Raw genomic sequence first — 20,240 nt, forward strand, 5'->3', positions numbered from 1 at the left:
GTTGTTCCCTGGGAACTTTGAGCCATAGTTAAGGAAATTATTTTGTAATCTCACAAACTTCCTCTCGTTCATTGGTGTTAATTCAGGATACATTTGGTTGAATTTTTTACACGTTCTGACAATGATTTGATCACTTTGTTCATGTGTATAATAAATAATTTCATAAGAACTTCGTTTGAATAATCGATACTTGCATTCATTTTGAAAGATGATTCGAAACACCGTCGATAACTCTTTGTAAATTACTCATAAAAGTAACCGAACTGCTATAAGCTTGATAATTCCACTGCTACCTAAATCCAAATTCTAAAAAAACTAATGTTTGTAGAAGAAGCGACTTTATTGAGAAAACTTGACGATTTAGGTATAGGGACATGATATATCATCTTGAAGCATTTTTCACCATCTTTCAATTTACCGAGTAATATATAGGGGGTTTCGTTTGTCCAAACTATCATCAAAATATCAACTTTTCATGAATTGAGAGTACTGATGTACTTAATTTCAATCAAGGCTATGTTTTGGACCATATTTAGCACAATTTATTTTTTATCGCGAGAAAACAGATAGAGATAGGTATAGGATCATGCTTTTCGTTTTCAAGAAACGTCTAACCTACCATCGACCGTGAGTCACGCTGTATATACTGTTTTTTAATTTTAATTTAATTTTTTGTTAATATTCATTACTAAATAGTGTAATGTACTCAGCATTTATATTTCGTTTACTCACTATTTCTCATATGTAAAATGAGGATATTTTTTGGACTTATTCTGTTCGTATCCCTATTTGTGTAATAAATAAATAAATAAATAAATGTCTGGTTTCGGACCAATGATTTTGGAACCCCCAGAGCTGGTTCAGGACCTATATATGAAGATGATCCGCGTCTAGCGCATTCATCAGCTTTATCATTACCATCATTACCAAGACTTAGAATATGGCAACAACAAGACGGTGCACCACCACATTTTAAAACTGAGGTACGGTAATACCTCAACGATCATTTCAATCAAAAATGGATAGGTAAGAGTGGGCCTGTGTCGTGGCCAGCCAGATCACCTGACCTGACCAAAATAGATTTTTTTATGGGGGTAAATCAGATGAATTGTCAACCAAATTCCTACAACATCTATAGAAGACATGAAACGAAGAATCACTAGAGCTTTCAGCGACATCCCAAAGAATATGCTAGAACGTGTAGAGAATTCGTTTAAAAAAAGACTGACATTATGTGTTGCAGAAAATGGTCGCCATTTTGAACATCTTTGGGACTCCTCTATTCAATAAAAAAATTAGGCGTTATTATTCATATTGACAAAATTTTGAGTAAGTGAACTTAAAGAAATGAAGTTTTGTGGTTACAACCATTAATAATACTGGGTATAATTTGTAAAATATCTGTTTTTCGTATAGTATACCCCTAATGAAAAATGTGGTGAAATGTTGAACCATTTCATACAAATAAAACAATACAGGGTATTCCACTTGAAAACGTTGAATAATGTCTCTTTGAAAATTAATGAAACTTGACCGGTTTTACCGATCACCCTATATATTGTTTCCGAAATTTAAGATACTCGAAATTATCATAGTGATGTTGACTAACTATTCCTAAAATATTTTAATTAAATGCTGTAGATATGCAGGTGATGACTTAAAAAATATTGTCTGCAAAATAGGTTTTTCTGGAATAACTGCCGCAATGGAAATTCGAAAATAAAAATTTCTTAGAGAGCTAAAAAATATGGAATCGAATGACGTATTCATATATTGGGTGTTCTATTTAAAAAAATATAACATTGGTTGGCCACGCTTGGCTGAATTACCCAGTATGCAAGAAAATAATTTTTAAAGATAGTAGACTACGAAAAAAAATTGAGTAATTCGAAAAATTGTTTTCCCTGATAATAATGGACCGAGATAATATTGTTGACTCACCCTGTATTCATTTCCATGATTTAAAAGCTGTACAACTCACTTCAGTTCAGTAAAATTTTGATTCCTCAAATTCCACAAAACCTTGCTTTTCTGTTGTCTAAAGAAACGTTTCAGCAAAGTTGAAATTATTGAACATATCAACTACATCAGGGATGGACATTCAATAAAGTAGTTTTCGACGAATGTAGTTTTCCGTTTCAGGAAATTTGTAGCGAATAAACTTGGCTCCCTTAAATAATTGATGCGATTTTGTGAGTTTTTCTGTGGCACAGCTTGAACTACCGGATACGCTGGAAAAATGACGGATATCCCGGGAAAACGGATATGGTTTAACCCGTGTTCACGCTTGATTACCACCCGTGTCGCCTTCAACAGAACGGAAACATAGTTGTCAAAAAAATTCACGTCGTCTTGGAATAAAATGAATTATATCTTTTTCCTGGCCAAAAGAGTTCTGCAAAATATGAGATACATAAAATACATTAGGCTCAGTGACAAATATATATACAGTGTGTAAAAGCCAAATGGAATAAATTCATTATTTCGGTCACGGTACATATTTTAAGAAAATCCCGAAATAAGTCAAATTTAAATTATAGTTTGACATTCTTGAACGGAAAAATGCTACTCATATCTTCAACCCTTGTCGAATGACCGGTACAACCCCCAATTTTTTGAATGGGAAGTATATGTTTGTGATATATCGTTCGAAAGGTTTCTATTCAAAAATGTTATCGCTTTCAAGTTTATTGCAACAATTAAGATAACATAAATTAAACTCATGTGGTTACCGAATTTCGGAATAATATACTAAAAACTAATTGCAATATACTCAAAACTTTTTTCATGTTGAGGTATTGATGATAAGACAGTAAGCAAAAACCATAGCAATGTTCTTTTCAGATGGTATCCTTCAAAAAACTGTAAAAAAATTCCGTGACAACGTTAGTTTAAAACGCCTTGTCAACTTATTTTGTATGTCACAACATTAGTTGTCAGTATTTCAATTTAGGTTTGGAGTTCGTTAACTTCAAGTCTGACAAATGGTTAGATTAACGGAAATGCATAAAATAACAGTTTTAAAATTGCTTGATTACGGAAATAAAACCAGAATTTCATGAGAAATTTTATAATTAACCACCCATATTTTAAGGAACAATAAGCAAAATAAAGAAGCAGTTTTGCGAGCTCAGGAGCTCATGGAAGACGATTTTGATAGAAGAACTTATTTTTGAGAGCAAATGATGGACATGTTGGATAACAATATCATCCAATTAGAAGACGTTATGTTTTCTAAAGAGTTTACTTTGTCTCTTCAACTGTCATTCTACTAGTCTACGGAAAATCCTCACTGGATGAGAGAAGAACACACGCAATACTTTCCAAAGGTTAATGTTTGGGCAGGGATTGTAGGAAAGCATATCTTTGGTCTCTTTTTTATTGAGGGCAACTTGAATGGCGATAATTATTTGGAACTACTTCAATTTCAATCTTCAATTTCAAATATCGATAATGTATGTTTCAATATAAATTCCATCATAATCAGAAAATTAATTAACTAATTAATTTTTTGATGAATACTTCTGGAGTAATATCTGGCTTTTAGAAACGATGAAAACCAAGATAAATACATCTCAGTTTCATACCACCAATACACGAAAAACTCAGACTTAAAACAGAGCTTCTAAGGAAATTCAAACGACAAAGTCGAGAATTTGTAAAAGTCTAGAATTTACGAAATTGAATGTAAGGATTGCGATGCAAAATATTATAGACAGACAAAAAGATCTATTAAAATAAGATAAAAGGAACACTCAGCAAATTCAAAATATTGAAAACTGGAAAAATCAGCAGTGACTCGTCATATTTTGCAACAAAACCATTCCATGAACTTCAGTTCATTAGGATTAGTTAGACAAGTGAACAACAAGTATCTAGATGCCTACGCGAGTATAGAAATAATTAAACATAATAATATTATGAAAAACGATGGTGGACCAATACCTTATAGTATACCATATAGCCTATTGAAATGTTATTTCAATTATCAGATTCACCTGAATATTACATAAGGACACATTTCCTCTACAGATTTTTCTGAAGAGAGATGCTAGATGCACTGCATATAGACTTGTAAACATTGCCAATTGCACAAATCAATTTAATGCAGAGTGCAACAGACTATTGGTTGACACTGGAAGACACAGCATTCTGGAAATGACCTCTGACTCTATGCCTCCAACTTTCAACTACGAAATGCCTTTTCATCAGTTCGAAGTTCCATTGTCTAATATAATATGAATTGATTTAATAACCCAAGTTATGTCACAACGTTTCGATTGTTAGTATCCACAATCGTCTTCGGGTGATAACTGGACTTATTCCTCCGAGATCTGACTATTTATAGGTCATTCGAGTGCTTTCACATATCCCCTCTTACCGCTTCATTGTTTTTGGCGGGAGATGACCGTTAGGCGGGAGTTGGTTGTTTTTCGCTTGATAAGAGATTTCCATATTTTACGTATCTCTACGCTAGCTTGACTAAATGCGTTGTTGTACAACATATACGCGGTTTCTCTGAATTTCCTCCTAAACCAGTGTTCCTCTTTGTGGATGATTTCAGCTTAAGCCCACTTGATGCTGTGTTGATGAGTCCAAACATGCTCTGCTATTCCGGATTTGCTGGTTTCTCCTCGCTGTGTGTGTTTCTTGTGCTCAGCAATGCGAACTCCCAATGGCTTCTTAGTTTCACCGATGTATGATTCTCCGCACTTGCAGGGTATCCGGTAAATGCAATTCTTGGAATCGCAGTCCGCGTTTGGTGGTCTGGTTTTCGTGAGGCCGCTACGAATAGACTTCCCAGATCTGAAGCAGGTCCTGATGTTATACTTGGACCCAATCCGTCTTATCCTTTCCGATAATCCTCTGATATAGGGAAGTACAAGTACTGGTTGTGGCGGCTTCTCTTCCTCGTGGAGTTCTAGCTGTCTTCCAGCTAAGGCCTGTTCTACCATCACTTTGAAGTAACCCTTTCGTTGAAGGTTATTTTTGATGATGCTTATTTCCTTTTCGAGACCTTTATTTGTATTACAGAGCCCAAAAGCACGGTCCCGTAGAGTCATGATGATTCCTCTTTTAGTCGATTGATGGTGGTTGGACTTCTGGTTCAGATACTGTCCTGTGTGAGTGGGTTTTCGATATATAGATGTTTCACATTCAGTGTTGGTCCTCTTCACCAATTCGTCTAAGAAAGGCAATTCGTTGTGGATTTCCTTCTCCATTGTGAAAGCCTCACGTTGTTGATATGCTTCAGGAAAGTGTCTAGATCAGCATTCCCATGGTTCCATATTATGAAGGTGTACTCTACGTATCTCAACCAAACTCGGGGCTTCTTGTGGGCTTTTTCAATGGCCAAAGTTTCAAACCACTCGATATATAAATTAGTTTTAACAGGTGACAGTGGCCATCCCATTGGCAGTTCCTCATTTTGCGTAAAGAATTCGTCCCTCAGTTGGAAGTAGCAGTTTCGTACACAGCATCCTACTAATTCCATGATTACTTGTATCGGTAAGTTTGTTCTATCTTTAAGGTTTTCATCTTTGGATAGCTTCTTCTGTATGATTTGAAGTGATTTTTCGACCGGAACCTTGGTGTAGAGGCTTTCCACGTCGAAACTGATCAGTTGATCTTGCTCTTTGAGTTCGATTTCCCCTAGTAGTTCAACGAAATACCTTGAATTTTTCACAAAAGTTGATGTTTTACCTTGTAGTGGTGGTTTAATTGATTGTAGTAAAAATATGGTCAAGTTCTGAGTGGCTGAATCTCTGGAGCTAATGTTCGGTCTGTCGGAACATCCTTTTTGTGGATTTTGGGTAGTCCATACAAGTGAGGGAGCTTATTGTGGCGCGGTGTTAGCAATGATCCCTCTCTTTTTGTGTTTTTTCAAAGTCTGGTACAACTTCCTTTCAATCGATGCAGTAGTAAGGTTTGAATACACCCACTCACTTTAGACCCAACCTCATCTAAGACCCGGTATTTGTTAGTATTTCTATTGAGGCCGTCTTCGGGAAAGAAGACGGCCTCAACGCATATGTTCAACGACCAGGCCAATTTTCAAAATGTCAAGTAACAAGGACTTAGGATGGGTTCATCTATTTGTGTTTCTCATACTTGTGTTTTCGGTAGTATAGTTGATGAGAAAGGTACACATGGTTTGAGTTGCAGGAGAAGTGCAGGGCGTACATCTCGACATCACCAAGTGAACGACATATTGAAACGAGCTATGTTGTCAGCGGATGTTCCTGCAATTCTGGAACCCTTAGGTACCAGTCGAGATGATGGTAAACGACCAGATGGTATGTCTCTCATACCATGGAAATACGGTAAACCTGTGGTATGGGACTTCACTTGCGTTGACACGGTCGCGGCTTCCCATCTTGCCGAAAGTTCCAAGTCTGCTGGAACTGCAGAATTGTCTGGCGAGAAATTGAAAAGAAAATAATACCAAAATCTTGAAAACAACTATCTGTTTCATCCAGTAGCGTTTGAAACTTTTGATGTTTATGGCCCGGAGTCTCTGTTATTCGTTTATGAACTTGGAAGGAGAATAGGCCAAGCAACGAAAGATCACCGTTCTACCTTTTTTTGATAGAAAGAATTAGTATTGCTATTCCACGTGGCAATGCTGCTTCAGTACTTGGAACTATTCCCCCTTCACATAATTTTGATGAGATCATGCATTGCCCTAATTTCAGTACGAAACTGAAACCTCTTCGAAACAAGCCGAGATGTGTGGATATTCATCAGTCTCCTATCAAGGTTAATTTACAAGTGATTGATCCACCTTCTTCTTTTCCAGTGCGGTCAGTGGACTCAGGTCATTCTTGCCCCCCAAATATGACTTGAAGTCCTCGTAGAACTGGTTCCCTTTCAGTGGAAGAGCTTCATGAAGCAAGAGCCGAATCGATCCCTCTACGAAACCCTCCTTCACTTGGAAGGTACGATCACAGCTTGAGAAATGGTTCTTATTGAGATTGTGTGAAACATGTTCTTTCTTACGAATCAGTAGATAGTTGTCCTGAAAATCTAGAGAAGAAAATTGGATTGGATAATTTAGGAAACACTCGCTACATGAATAGCATTTTACAAGTGTTGTTCATGACGAAGAATTTCAAGAACGAAGTTTTAATGATGAACGAGAACGTTTCCTACTTATTCATCAAACTCAAACACCTGTTCATGCAGCTGCAGTTTCGTAAGGAGGTATCATCTTTCCCTCCAACCGATTTCCTAGAGTCTTTGAAGCCCACAAGATACTCGTTAGGACAACAAGAGGATTGCTCCGAATTCTTGGGGTTCTTGTTGAATACTCTTCGTGAGCAAAACAATAGCAAAATCAATACTCCTGACCGCTCTGGACTGAATGATTCCGTACTGCCCATCTCGTCTTGTGTTTGTAAATCTTTTGCTGGAAAAATCCTCACTTGTTTACTTTGTGGTAAATGTTCAAGAAGTACCGAAAACTTATGTGAATTTCTGGAACTTCATCTAGCTTTTCCTAATATGACTAATAACCAGTCCGTGCAAAGCTTATTGTTAAATAATCTGAAAATAGAATTTTCAACAGGTGTTGATCGACTGTATTGTCAAACATGCGCCAAACTAACTGACTGTTACAAGGAAACAAGTATATCTGAGGCACCAGTCAATCTAATAATAACACTGATGATTTTCAAACAAGACTCAACCTCTAACGGAAGCAAGAAACTCTTTGGAAGGTTCGAAGTAGATGAACATTTCAACCTAGCAGACCACTATTATAATATTCATGCAGTCATTGTTCACTATGGTTCTGGCGTTGCATTTGGTCATTATTTCGCCTTGGATAAAGAAGAAACGGACTGGTTTAAGTTTGACGATAGTCGTGTCACGAAGTGTTCTGGCGATGCAATGAATTTCTTGGAGCCTCTGGAGACACTCTACATTTTGTTTCATAAGAGAGAGGACATTGTTAGATCAAGATCTTCAGATGATGTGGTGCTGCAGGTTTTTCCAGGTTTTGCTGCAGCTGATAAAGCAAATGCGTCACTGGAATCAATGAAGTCGCCCCGGAGCGCCAATTAATTTTTATCGATGTTTTTATTTTATTTTTATCGTTGTCTTAATAAAATGTTCAAAGTTCAAAAAAAAAAAAACATCAAAAGTCTCAGGTGAATCATATTTCTTGTTTTATTGGTAGTCTGGAAGTGTCTCCTATCCCGTGTAACAAAGTTGGTCTGCAGCGACAAATGTTGAAAAGGGGTATTTCTATAAACTTCTATAGAAGGCGTAACTTGTTCCAGCACTTAGTATTAAACTCCTATAAAAAAGACCTGTGCCCTTTCCTCCGCAGATACACAGTTATTCGTTCCAACTGGGCACATGTACCGTTATCTTGCTTACGGTTGAGAAAAGGGTAAGGCAACGTTACAAAATGAAACCCGTCTTGATTGATAGACCTAGTTAGGTGGCCCGCAAAGTCACCATATTTGAGTCTGTTGAATATCTTTTCACATATAGTCAGTGAGCATACCTGAGGACTGACTATAAATCAAATCGTCTGAAAGAAAATTCGTTAAGGCCAGTGTCAACTCCCTACAATGAAAATTAGTGGGCTGGTTACCTCGTTCACAGGCAGATGGGGCGAAAACAAACCTGACGAACTTTAAAAACCTGATTCGTTCCCCAGCGGAGCAGGCACAATGTATATGCTCTGCTGTTTCATCGTTAATGAGGTAGTCGGATAGTCAAGGTGCAAGATTCCCACCTCGATCCCACGACAACCTTCCTATATGAGGGTTTTTGCATGTCAGTTATACCTGATGATGTCTTAGATTCAACCGTGCCGTGCAACGTTTGCTAACCTACTCATGGGGGGGTTTGTTCCTCCACCTGAGACAGATTCTGCGTACGCCGCTCAAGAAATTGGTGCAAGGCGGTTTCATAAGGTACCCCGCTCTTGGTGAAACGACTCAGTCGTTTCCTGGCTGCACCACCAAACCTTCATTTTTAGGTTCAGTTATTGGATCAGGAGTTGAGGAGTTGAGAAGCTCCCGCTCCTGATCTAAATTTACAGGGAGGCCAGTTGGAGTCGTAAACTCGACATTCATCTCCTCTGTAGACTCAGCACCAGAAAGAATTTTTAAGTTTGTTCTTTCAGATGATGTGTTAAATATCTTTTCAGGGTCACTTGAAAACTATAATGTATAAACTCATGAAGAAATCATTACTAAATTTCACAGCGTAATTCTCGAATGCTTCCGAACGTCCGAAATCTTTTCGAACAAAACTAAGTTAGTATAAGGAAGGAGGAGGCAACTTACCAGGTAGTTTTGGTAGCTAGTTTATTCCAAAGTTTATCCGAGGCCCCGCAGGGCAGTATCTGTAGACACTGCCGTACACAGTTGATTAAAAATCTGAAAATAGATAAAGTAAGTCTTCATTTCATAATGAGTTGAGATATATCAGGTGTCTTGAAATATGAGTAAGACACATATAGAGTGTCAATTTGAAAACGTACCACCCCATTATTTCGACCCCTAGTAAGGGCGGATATTCAAGTATCGAGTGTTTCACAATGAAATATAAAAAAGTAATGTAGAATAATTTGTCCTATCAAATGCTTGAAATTTTTTGAAATACTTTTTTTGTGGAGGACGTCCTACTGTTTTTTTGGTTATAATCTTCCACAATCTGGAAATAAACAAAGGTAAATCAATAGATTTGGTGTTCAATCAGTAAGTAACTTCTTGTATTCATAGATTTTGGCTACGAATCGAAAAAAAAAATTATACTTCTTCTTCTTAGAGAAAAAAAAAATTATATTTCTCTATTGATCGAAGTTTCGAAAAACAATCTTTTTTCGTTTCCAAAATTTTAAATTCACTTTGAAAATTTCGCCTCAAATTCAAATTTGGAATAGCTACATTTGAACAGAATATAAATAAATGAAACCAATCAAACTATTAGAATAAGTACTAGATATAGATGAGAATATAAGTTTAAACTGGACATATTTGAACAGGATATCAATAATTAAAAATAAACTAATGTATTGAATGGGTACTAAGTACTATATAGTATGCTCTTTGGTATAGGTCTGTCATCGTTATTCATGATATTATTGTGTTTACTTATTTCTACACTCTCAGAGGCATCTGGTTGCCTGTTGTTGTTAACTTGTCTATATAACTAATCTTAATGAACTGAAGTCTATGGAATGGTTTTTTTGCAAAATATAATGGGCGACTGCTGATTTTTCAGGTATTCCATATTTTAAGTGTGCTATGTGTTCCTTATATCTTACTTCAATAGATCTTTTTGTCTGTCCATAATATTTGGCATCGCAGTCCTTACATTCAGTCTCGTAAATTCCAGACTTTTTCGAGTTCTCGACTTTGTCTTTTGGACTTCCCAAAAGGCTCTGTAGTGTATGACTTGTTTTAAAAACCACCTTCATACCTAGTTCCTTGAAAATCTTCCCAAAGTTCCTCGTATATTGGCGGTATGGAACTGAAATATATTTATCTTGGTTTTTGTCCTTTCTGAAAGTCGAGATTTCGTTCATTCTTAACCTAAACTTCTTTTTCCTTATTATGTCATCTACAATACCCCTCGAGAAACCGTTAGTGGCTGCTATTTCCTGTGTTGTACGTCTTTCTTTTGTGAACCTATCATGAGTTAGAGGCAAAGTCAAAAGACGATGCACTAAAAAAATCAACCCAGCATGTTTGTGCTGTCCACAGTGATGTGAACTGTCAGGAATATACCCGACAGCAACAAATACCATTCCATAGACTTCAGTTCATTAATATTAGTTAGACAAGTTAACAACAACAGGTAACTAGATGCCTATGAGAGTGTAGCAATGAGTAAACACAATAATATTATGAATAACGATGACGGACCTATACCAAAGAGCATACTATATAGCATGTTAAAATAAAATAATGTTGTTGGGTTTACTGATTATTACATAAGGGCAAAAATGAATTTGGATAGGCAATATTGTAAAATTAATTTTTATAGCTGAAAATTGTTTTATATAAACATATATTGTAAAATAATAGATGAGGCAAAATTGTAAAATTAATTTAGGTTGGTATACCTGTATCGTTGGTACGCCTGGATGGTTCACCTGTATGGGTTACCTTTATAGCATAAATAGGATTAGCTAGTTTTTAGTTTTCAGCTTCCTCTTTGAAGATGATCACTTGGTGATCGAAACACGTGTCGAGTTGGGGAAAAATTCCAGTAATATTCATTACTACACCAAAGGTTCCAAATAGTGCATCATAAGAATATAAATAAATTGAACAATCAATGGATATAGAAATTTCAATCACAAGGGTTCCAGACTACAAACAAATTAATACACAATATACAGTGTGTCAATTTTAAAACTTAAAATGGGCTATATCTCACGAACGAAAGCAGATATCGAAAAATGCTTGAAAATATTTCTAAGATAGTAAAGGGGAACTAAAGTGACATGAAAGAGAACTCACCCCCATTAACCCCTAGGTCCCACCCACCAAAACACAAAAAGTTTAAATTGCAAACCCCTACTTGTGATACGTCATTGAAAATACTATAAAAAATGCTAATCAATGCTATAAATGATAATTGTACATGGCGAAGCAATAATTGTGAAACTTTGGAATATTTAATGAGGTTTTTCTTGAACTGCAAATTTATTAAAAATGTCAACCAAGTAAATGTTCAAAGTGGGTTCCGTTGTTTTGTAAACAATAATACAGCCTTTTTCCAAATTCTGTACGAACTTTGGCAAATGTTGTTCTAGTAATGGCGCGACATACTTGCGTAATTCTTTCTCGCAATTCCCCAAGTGACGCAGATTGAGTTTTATAAACAACTGATTTGAGGTGACTCCATAGAAAAAAGTCAGGTGGTGCCAAATCTGGTGACCTCGGTGGCCACTCAATGGGACCTTTCTTTCCAATCCATTAGTTCGGATAATTAGTATCCAACCAGTGCCTAACTAGAGCTACATCGTGGGGATGTGCTCCATCTTGTTGGAAGTGTAGCAAATCTCCGTCTACAGCTAGATTGCCTTGGTCGTCCCTTTGGTCCTCTAATTCATGCACAATTGAAGGTTCGATGGTGTTTTCATTCAGTTTTTCAGGATATTGAGTGTGACCTTTTCAAGTAAATTGTTTACGTACACGTGACTTACATTTTTGTCAGGATGCCTTCCATGGAATATTTGAGCTGTTTTTGAATAACACTGGTTCTGGGAGGCAAATATGAAAATTATCTCCACGCGCTCCGGGATACTGTAAACCATCGTGACAACTACAGCTGAATGACAGTACAGCTCGTACAAATGATGAAAACTATTGACATTTCAAAGTCTCAAACAAACCAAACATTATTGACTCTTACAGAACCCAAAAAACAGATCTGTCCAATTTGTTTTGTAAAAACGGCAAATTAAGTTTTTATTTAACAAAAAAAGTGTCGACGGACAGTTATCATTTAAAATAATAGTCCGGGAGGTAGCATTACAAATAAAAAAGTCATAGTAGGCCGGCTGATATTGAAGTTCGTGCAGACTTTGACAATAGGCTGTATTATTGTTTACAAAACAACGTAACCCACTTTGAACATTTGCTTAATTGACATTTTTAATAAACTTGTAGTTCAACAAAAACCTCATCAAATATTCCATTTAAGCCAAAGTTTCACAATGATTGCTTCACCCTGTACAATTATTATTTAAACCATTGGATAGCATTTTTTATAGCCTTTTCAATGATGTATCGCAAGTAGGGGTTTACAATTTAAACTTTTTGAGTTTTGGTGGGTGGGGCCAAGGGGGTCGATGGGAGTGAGTTTCCTTTCATGTCACTTCAGTTCCCCCTCACTATCCTAGAAACAATGTCAAGCATTTTTCGATATCAACTTTCGTTCGTGAGATATAGCCCATTGTAAGTTTTGAAAATTAACACACTGTACATCCACAATCGTGGAAATAAGTATTTAAATTTATATTTGTCTATGCATCTCTGCTCGTTGTATATTCTTGACAAATGATTTAATCTTTGTAATAAATTTTTTGAGATTTGATTCGCATTTTAAATTTCCAGGAAGAAAACTGTAGGATTTCTGTCCAAGTGATTTGAGCATTAATGGTATGACGATACTATGATTCCGACGTGATTGTATAGCAAAACACGTATCACGGTTTTGTAAAATTTCAAGTGGAAAACTCACATTGAAGTGTGTCTTTTGAGTAAACGTTATAATGGATTTTCATCAAGTTTCGGTCAGGTCTATCATATTTCTCAGATATTTTCAGTGAGTTCTTGCTATGTTAGGAATCATACATTGAGAAGTAAGACCTCGTAGTACTTAGCTCGCATAAGTTTCTCAACTTCTGAGAGTTGTCGTTCGTATGGAGGCGACAGCTGATTAACGGAAATGCAGATTTTCAACAGATTTTTTTCTTTATTTCCATCGTATAATCTCCACAGGTTCAAGAAAAACTGAAACTTCTATATTAACCCCCGTTCTCGACTCTCCCTGTTTTCAATAAAGAGTTAGTTAGCAATTGAAATATCAGTAATTGTTTGAGAAGAATGAGGCGTATTGACCTCAAACTGTAGATGAAAGTATCTTTTCTAATGAGCCTTTTTCCAGAAGTACGAAAAATCACTCACTAGCAGCGCCAGTAGTTCGGTAGGGACAAATACTGCCTAATCCTCATATAAACATATAGTAAAGTACAATTTAAAAAGAATGTTTTTAACAGAAGAAGATGTTCCTGGAGCAAAACTGAAATTTGCAACTATGAAAGATAACAATGTTGTAACAATAAAACGTTGGCTTGCATGCCGTAATTTAAAAGTAATTGGAAAAAAATGAATTATTTGACAGGTTAGTATACAGACTCTACTAAAAGAGTAGCGGTATATTCAAACTGTAATGAAAGAAATTTTAAAAAGTTTTTGGCTTTCTACCACTCCATCTTGATACAAAAAAAGAAGGATGAGGGAGTCTTTCAAAGAAAGAAAGGAATTAACTCTATACAAGGATATGTAGATCATGCAAAGAATTAACTTTCAGACACAAACTAAAAAAAAAGTCTTCCTGAAACAGCTACTTTCATGTAAACATTGAATTATACGAAAGAAAAAATTCTTTCGAAACAAATACTAGTTTATGAACACTGAATTATGCAGAAGATAGAATAGCAAAACTGAAATTTGCAATTATGAAAGATAACAATGTTGTAACAATAAAACGTTGGCTTGCATGCCGTAATTCAAAAGTAACTGGAAAAAAATGAATTATTAGACAGGTTAGTATACAGACTCTACTAAAAGACTAGCGGTATATTCAAACTGTAATGAAAGAAATTTTAAAAAGTTTTTGACTTTCTACTACTCCATCTTGATACAAAAAAAGAAGGATGAGGGAGTCTTTCAAAGAAAGAAAGGAATTAACTCTATACATGGATATGTAGATCATGCAAAGAAGTAACTTCATTCATGAATTACGATTTTTCTTGTCACTGAATAAGCTTGATCTGCTTATGTCATCGATGACATCGTAATGACATTCATTCACCTATTCGATTTAATCCCAGCCAAGAGGAATCTTATTTGAATTGAAGGGGTTATATTTATTAGGAGTGAATAATTTTTGGAAAAAGAAAGTTTTTGGCTTCCTACCACTCCATCTAGATACAGAAAAAGAAGGATTAGGGAGTCTTCCAGAGAAAGGAAGAAAGTAACTGTGTAAATCATGCAAAGAAGTAACTTTCAGCCACAAACTGAAAGAAAGTCCTCCTGAAGGAGGACTTTATACGAGAGAATTTTTTTTTCGTATAATTCGATGTTTATATGAAGGTAGCTGTTTCAGGAGGACTTTCTTTCACATCCATGTATAGAGTAACTTCGTTCCTTTCTTTGAAAGACTCCCTCATCCTTCTTTTTTTGTATCAAGATGGAGTAGTAGAAAGCCAAAAACTTTCTTTCCCAAAAATTAATCACTCCTGAAAAATATAACCTCTTCAATTCAGAAATGTAAAATAATTATGAATTTTAGATTCATTTCCGTGTGAAATATGAATCAAATAAAGATGGCAATGGAATAAATTCAATGAAATATAATAAATGAATATAATTCAATAAACGATTGAGGTCATATCTCATTTTAATCAATAGTAGTTAACTATGAAAAATTCAATATTCATTTCATGTTCACAGCAAACATATGAATATTTATTCATTTATTGCACTGTTAAATCTACTCTTTTCGAAGCATGTATCCATTTCTTACATCCAACCTCATTAAAATGAGATTTTATAAGTGGTATATAAACACGTTTTCTTGGGGATATCGATTATCCAACGTACAATTCGTAAAACAGCAATGCTTAGTTTACATTATACTGGCACAAAATATTTTTTTTATATCAGATTTATATTTTTAATTAATCAACTGATATTACGTAGATAACACTGTTTTACAAGTGAATAGTTTGTTTGTACCTACTACTAGTGCTGCCTCTCGTGACACGTTCGCTGTACTATTCTCAGAAAAAAGGCTCATTGGAAGCTGAATAAAGTTACAGAAACCAATAATAAAAGTTCCGACAAATTCTCAGTTCAGAAGGTCCGAACTTGATCTCCAAGTTCAAATATAGTTCACGCATAAGCTTCATGAGAATTCCTCTGATATTTATTGACAGTGGCGGCGCAAGGTGGGTAAGGTACATTTTCCGAGGTCCTCTGATGGTGCAAGAAAAAAGGTTTATAAAATGAAAAAAACACTTGATGTTTTTTATTCATTGGGAAACACTAACCAACATTTTCACTGATGTACGTTTTTGGAACATCAAAACAACAAAATTTAAAAAGACAACAACTTTGAAGCAATAAAAAATATCATGTAGAGGTCGCCGTATCGAAATTCAAGTAATAGTCACTGACACTGCGGCTATATACTCATTGAGACCTTTGAAATGAGGAATTGGTCCTTGGCAGAGTGTTCTGGTTGCAGCATCAAGTCAAAAATGAAATGTTATTGTATATACTCTTTAAAATATCGAAGTTTTATTTCGATTAACCAAATATTTGTATTGTTAACTATTATTGAATGCATAATTTCTCTTCATATTCCTGAAAAAGAACTGGTAACATTTGAACAGCTCGAGCGATTTTCATGAAACATATCGTAAAATCACCCCGACAAAATTAACTATTAAATAAAAAATTGCATCAAAATCGGAGCTAGGAGCTACAGTGCCACAGACAGATGCACATATATACAGATACACAAGTCAAACTTTCAGCAAACCTTTTTTGCGTCGGGGATTTAAAATGAAGAAAAAATAATTGATTGAAGAAACAAAAATTTTCTTCTTATGGTTTTATCAAACTCCCTAATTATCACAACACAACAAAGTTTTTGTTTCGGGGTTGAAATTAGATGATTTTAATGTATTTCCACGTGTTAAAACCGAAAGTGACCATAAAAATTAAAGATTAGCTCTTGTTTTCAAGATATAGTATCATTATATTATATATATGTATATTGAGTTTTCAACAAATGAAATATTTCATCACCAACAGTTGGTACACATGTTTGTTTACATAACACCCCTCTCATCAGCTGTTCTTAAGTAGTAAACATAACCTATGTGAGTTTGTCAATTGTACGCACGTGGTTGCTATTGAAATTATCGTGTGAAGTTGAGGTTTTAAATTAATTTAAGTGCTGATCTGAAATGCCTCGAAAGTGTGTGAATTCTGTCGATAGCTTTTGCTATATATGTGGTGAAATAACATTTAAGGCTCAGAAACGTAAAATGACACCTGTCGTTAAGACAGCCTATGAACATTATTTTGGTGTGAAACTTGGGGACCAAGATAAATCATGGGCTCCTCATATATGTTGTAATTCTTGTTCCGTCATATTGCGAGAGTGGCTGAAAAATAAAAACCGGGCAATGGCTTTTGCAGTACCTATGGTTTGGCGTGAGCCTACCAATCATACAGACGACTGTTATTTCTGCTTAACTCCTCCCATTAAGCAAGGTTTATCTATGAAGAAAAGAGGAACGGTTAAATACCCTAATCTCCCATCTGCTCTTCGGCCTGTACCACACTCAGACAATTTGCCAGTCCCTTCTCCACCCCAAAACTATGAAATTTTAGAGGAAGGTGATGAAGACTGTTTAGAAGGAGCAACCCATCCTCCTACATTCTATGACCCTGATTTTGAGGTAAGCGATAGGTCTAGTGATCCGCACAGAATTAGTCAAGCAGAATTGAGTGACCTTATAAGAGATCTTCGCTTGTCTAAGGAAAAGGCTGAGCTGTTACGGTCAAGACTACAACAGTGGAATCTTCTAAAACATGATGTGAAAATATCTCAGTACAGACAGCGTCAAAAAGATTTGCTTCCTTTTTTTGAGAAAAAAGAAAACCTCGTAGTTTGTTCTGATGTTAATGGTTTGATGGACTGCTTGAATTTGGATCACACTCCATCTGAATGGAGACTGTTTATAGACTCTTCAAAACTAAGCTTAAAAGCTGTACTTCTGCATAATGGAAATCAGCTACCCTCTATTCCTATGGGTCATGCAGTTCACATGAAGGAAACGTATATAAATATGAAAACACTTCTCCAATCAATCAAATATGAACAACACAAGTGGCACATCTGTGGTGATCTGAAAGTCATTGCTATACTCCTAAGAATGCAATTAGGGTTCACCAAGTACTGTTGTTTTTTGTGTCTGTGGGACAGTCGGGATAGAAAATCTCACATTAAAAAAGTGAACTGGCCTACACGAGACCTAAACCCTAATGAGAAAAATGTAGTTTACGAGCCTCTTGTAGATCCTAGGGACTAATGAAAAACTTTGTGAAGGCCATGGACCAGGAAGGACAAGCTTTTAAGTACTTGAGAGCAAAGTTTCCCAGGTTGAGTGATGCTAAAGTCAAGGAAGGCATCTTTATTGGGCCTCAAATCCGTGAAATCGTAAATGATCCTGCTTTTGACATGATTTCAACAGGAAATGAAAAAAGAGCCTGGGAAGCCTTTAAGGGGGTTGTACATGGGTTTTTAGGTAACAAAAGAGATGATAACTTCACAGCATTGGTTAAAGAGCTTCTTCAAGCTTACCACCAACTTGGATGCAACATGTCCTTAAAAATTCATTTTCCTCACTCTCATCTTAATTTCTTCCCACAAAACTGTGGAGCTGTGAGTGACGAACATGGAGAAAGATTCCATCAAGACATTGCCTTAATGGAACAGAGATATCAGGGCCGTTGGAATGAAGCAATGCTTGCAGACTTCTGCTGGTCTGTGTGTAGGGATGCTGCAGAAGTGTTTTATAAAAGACAAGCTAAACGACAGCGATCTTACAATGAATCGGATGGACTTAATTGAAATTTGGTGGTACAAACTTCTTTTATTTGTCAAAACACTAAGAATAATGTTTTTTTTTTAATTTTGTACTTAAAATATTCTAAAAGAAACATAACAATATTGTTTTATGTACTTTCACTTTTCACGTATAGTATCACTACTCTTTAAGATTAAGTACTGTGTATCTCAAAAACCAGAGCTAATAAAAATTTTTCATTGTTATTTTCGTTTTTATCACCCCAAAATTAGTAGAAATTGACTAATTTAGTGTAGGAAACATTCAAAAAATATTTTTTTGTTGTGTTATTGGTGATGCTATATTCTGCTTGGATGAAAATGCCCATTGTATTTCTTGAATAATTTTTTGTTGTTTTTGATTTTGAAAAGCTTTTTTCAGCGGAAGCATTACTTAAAGGTAATTTGAGTAAATTTCTCTATAATATATTGAAGCATATATTTGTCTTTGATGAATGAAATGGATAACTTTTGAAAAACTAATGAATAGAGTTTATTCTATGATTTTCACTATAAGGGTTTTACAAAAACCCCGACACGTCTTCCACTATATAATAGCTTCTTCAAGCATAACAAAAGTTACTTCTAAATTACACCTTATATACTATAACCTAGTAACTATTCGTCTACCTAAGCAATAAATCTACCTGAAAAAGTCAGGTATCAATACATTTTTCGAATGTCTACCTGTAAATATACCTAACTATTATTACCTGGGTGTGAAAAAATTCAATAAAGGCGAATTGTTCAATTCATGTTCAATCATGGTATTGAAAAAATTTTGCCCATACCGGCTCTTGGCAGACTGTATAAGTTGATCGCTGCCTTCATAATCAAACATTCCTTTTTTTTATGTACTTTCATTATTAAAATCTCTTAGCAAATCATAAGTGCTTTTCTCAATAAACTGACGAGCGTCAGACAAGCAATTTTCTATGCGGTTTATCGATATTTTTTGATCCAGATACAAATAATAAATATAATACAAAGATGAGAATTTTTAAATTTGCCAATTTTATAATGCAATGTATTTTATCACAAAAATAAATATATTCACGAATTTTCCATTCATATGCTTTCGTGAGCCAAAGAGTGCAATATCTTTAGGTTGAGAATTTTCTAATGTACTAATTATGAAAAAATCGTGGCGTCTCTTTTTGGATTTTTCAAAATTTATTTTCTGCTTTGAGGCGCAAGGTCCTTTGCACCACGAGACCGTGGGCGGTCGCCCACACCACCCACGCCTTACGCCGCCTCTGTTTATGGACTACTGCGAATCAAATATATATTCAAATTGGACGTTTCTTGAAGTTTGAGAAAGTCCCAAAAAGTTCTAATTACTATGCGATAATCAACATAGAAGTATGGAGACGTTTTCAACTGAAACTCCAGCTGAATTGGACAGAAAACTTCATTCATTTCAATATTTATTGTTCTTCTGATGAATGCTCGTTAGTGGAACAACGGAATGCAAAATTTCATTCTGAACGAATCAACGGAAGAGAACTTCAACAAAAAAACAATTGTGTGGTGAAGTTGATTATAATTTCATTCTGATGAGGATTTTCCTCGTAGTATACCAGGGTACTGAACGCAGAAATCATCGGAAAAATTTTTCTTGTATCAACGAAAAAGCATTATGCATTACTTACTACACGCTTTGTATGTATGTTTTTCTGTTTGTAACTCTCCTTTTCATTCCATATTTATTCCCTTTTGATTGGTCGGGATCTGTATTTGACAGTATTATCGACATTATTGCTTGATCTATTCGCGGGCAGATGGCGCTGTACGTTACCTCGTTGATACATCGATATTATTGCTTGATCTAATCGCGG

The 20,240-nt window shown here is 35.4% G+C and overlaps 1 protein-coding gene across 1 annotated transcript in view; it reads right to left on the reverse strand.

The window, feature by feature from the left end:
* tn (tripartite motif containing protein thin) overlaps positions 1 to 20,240 on the reverse strand; it is a 132,061-nt gene that overhangs the window by 91,777 nt on the left and 20,044 nt on the right. Inside the window, exon 2 of the mRNA XM_074170166.1 lies at positions 9,303 to 9,395. The gene's annotated coding sequence lies outside the window, so the exon portion shown is untranslated. The remainder of the gene's footprint in view (positions 1 to 9,302; positions 9,396 to 20,240) is intronic.

The sequence above is a fragment of the Leptinotarsa decemlineata genome, unplaced genomic scaffold, assembly GCF_025532065.1.
Source record: "Leptinotarsa decemlineata unplaced genomic scaffold, Ldec_3_MD MMD2_P_RNA_scaffold_7, whole genome shotgun sequence".
NCBI lineage: Eukaryota > Metazoa > Arthropoda > Insecta > Coleoptera > Chrysomelidae > Leptinotarsa > Leptinotarsa decemlineata.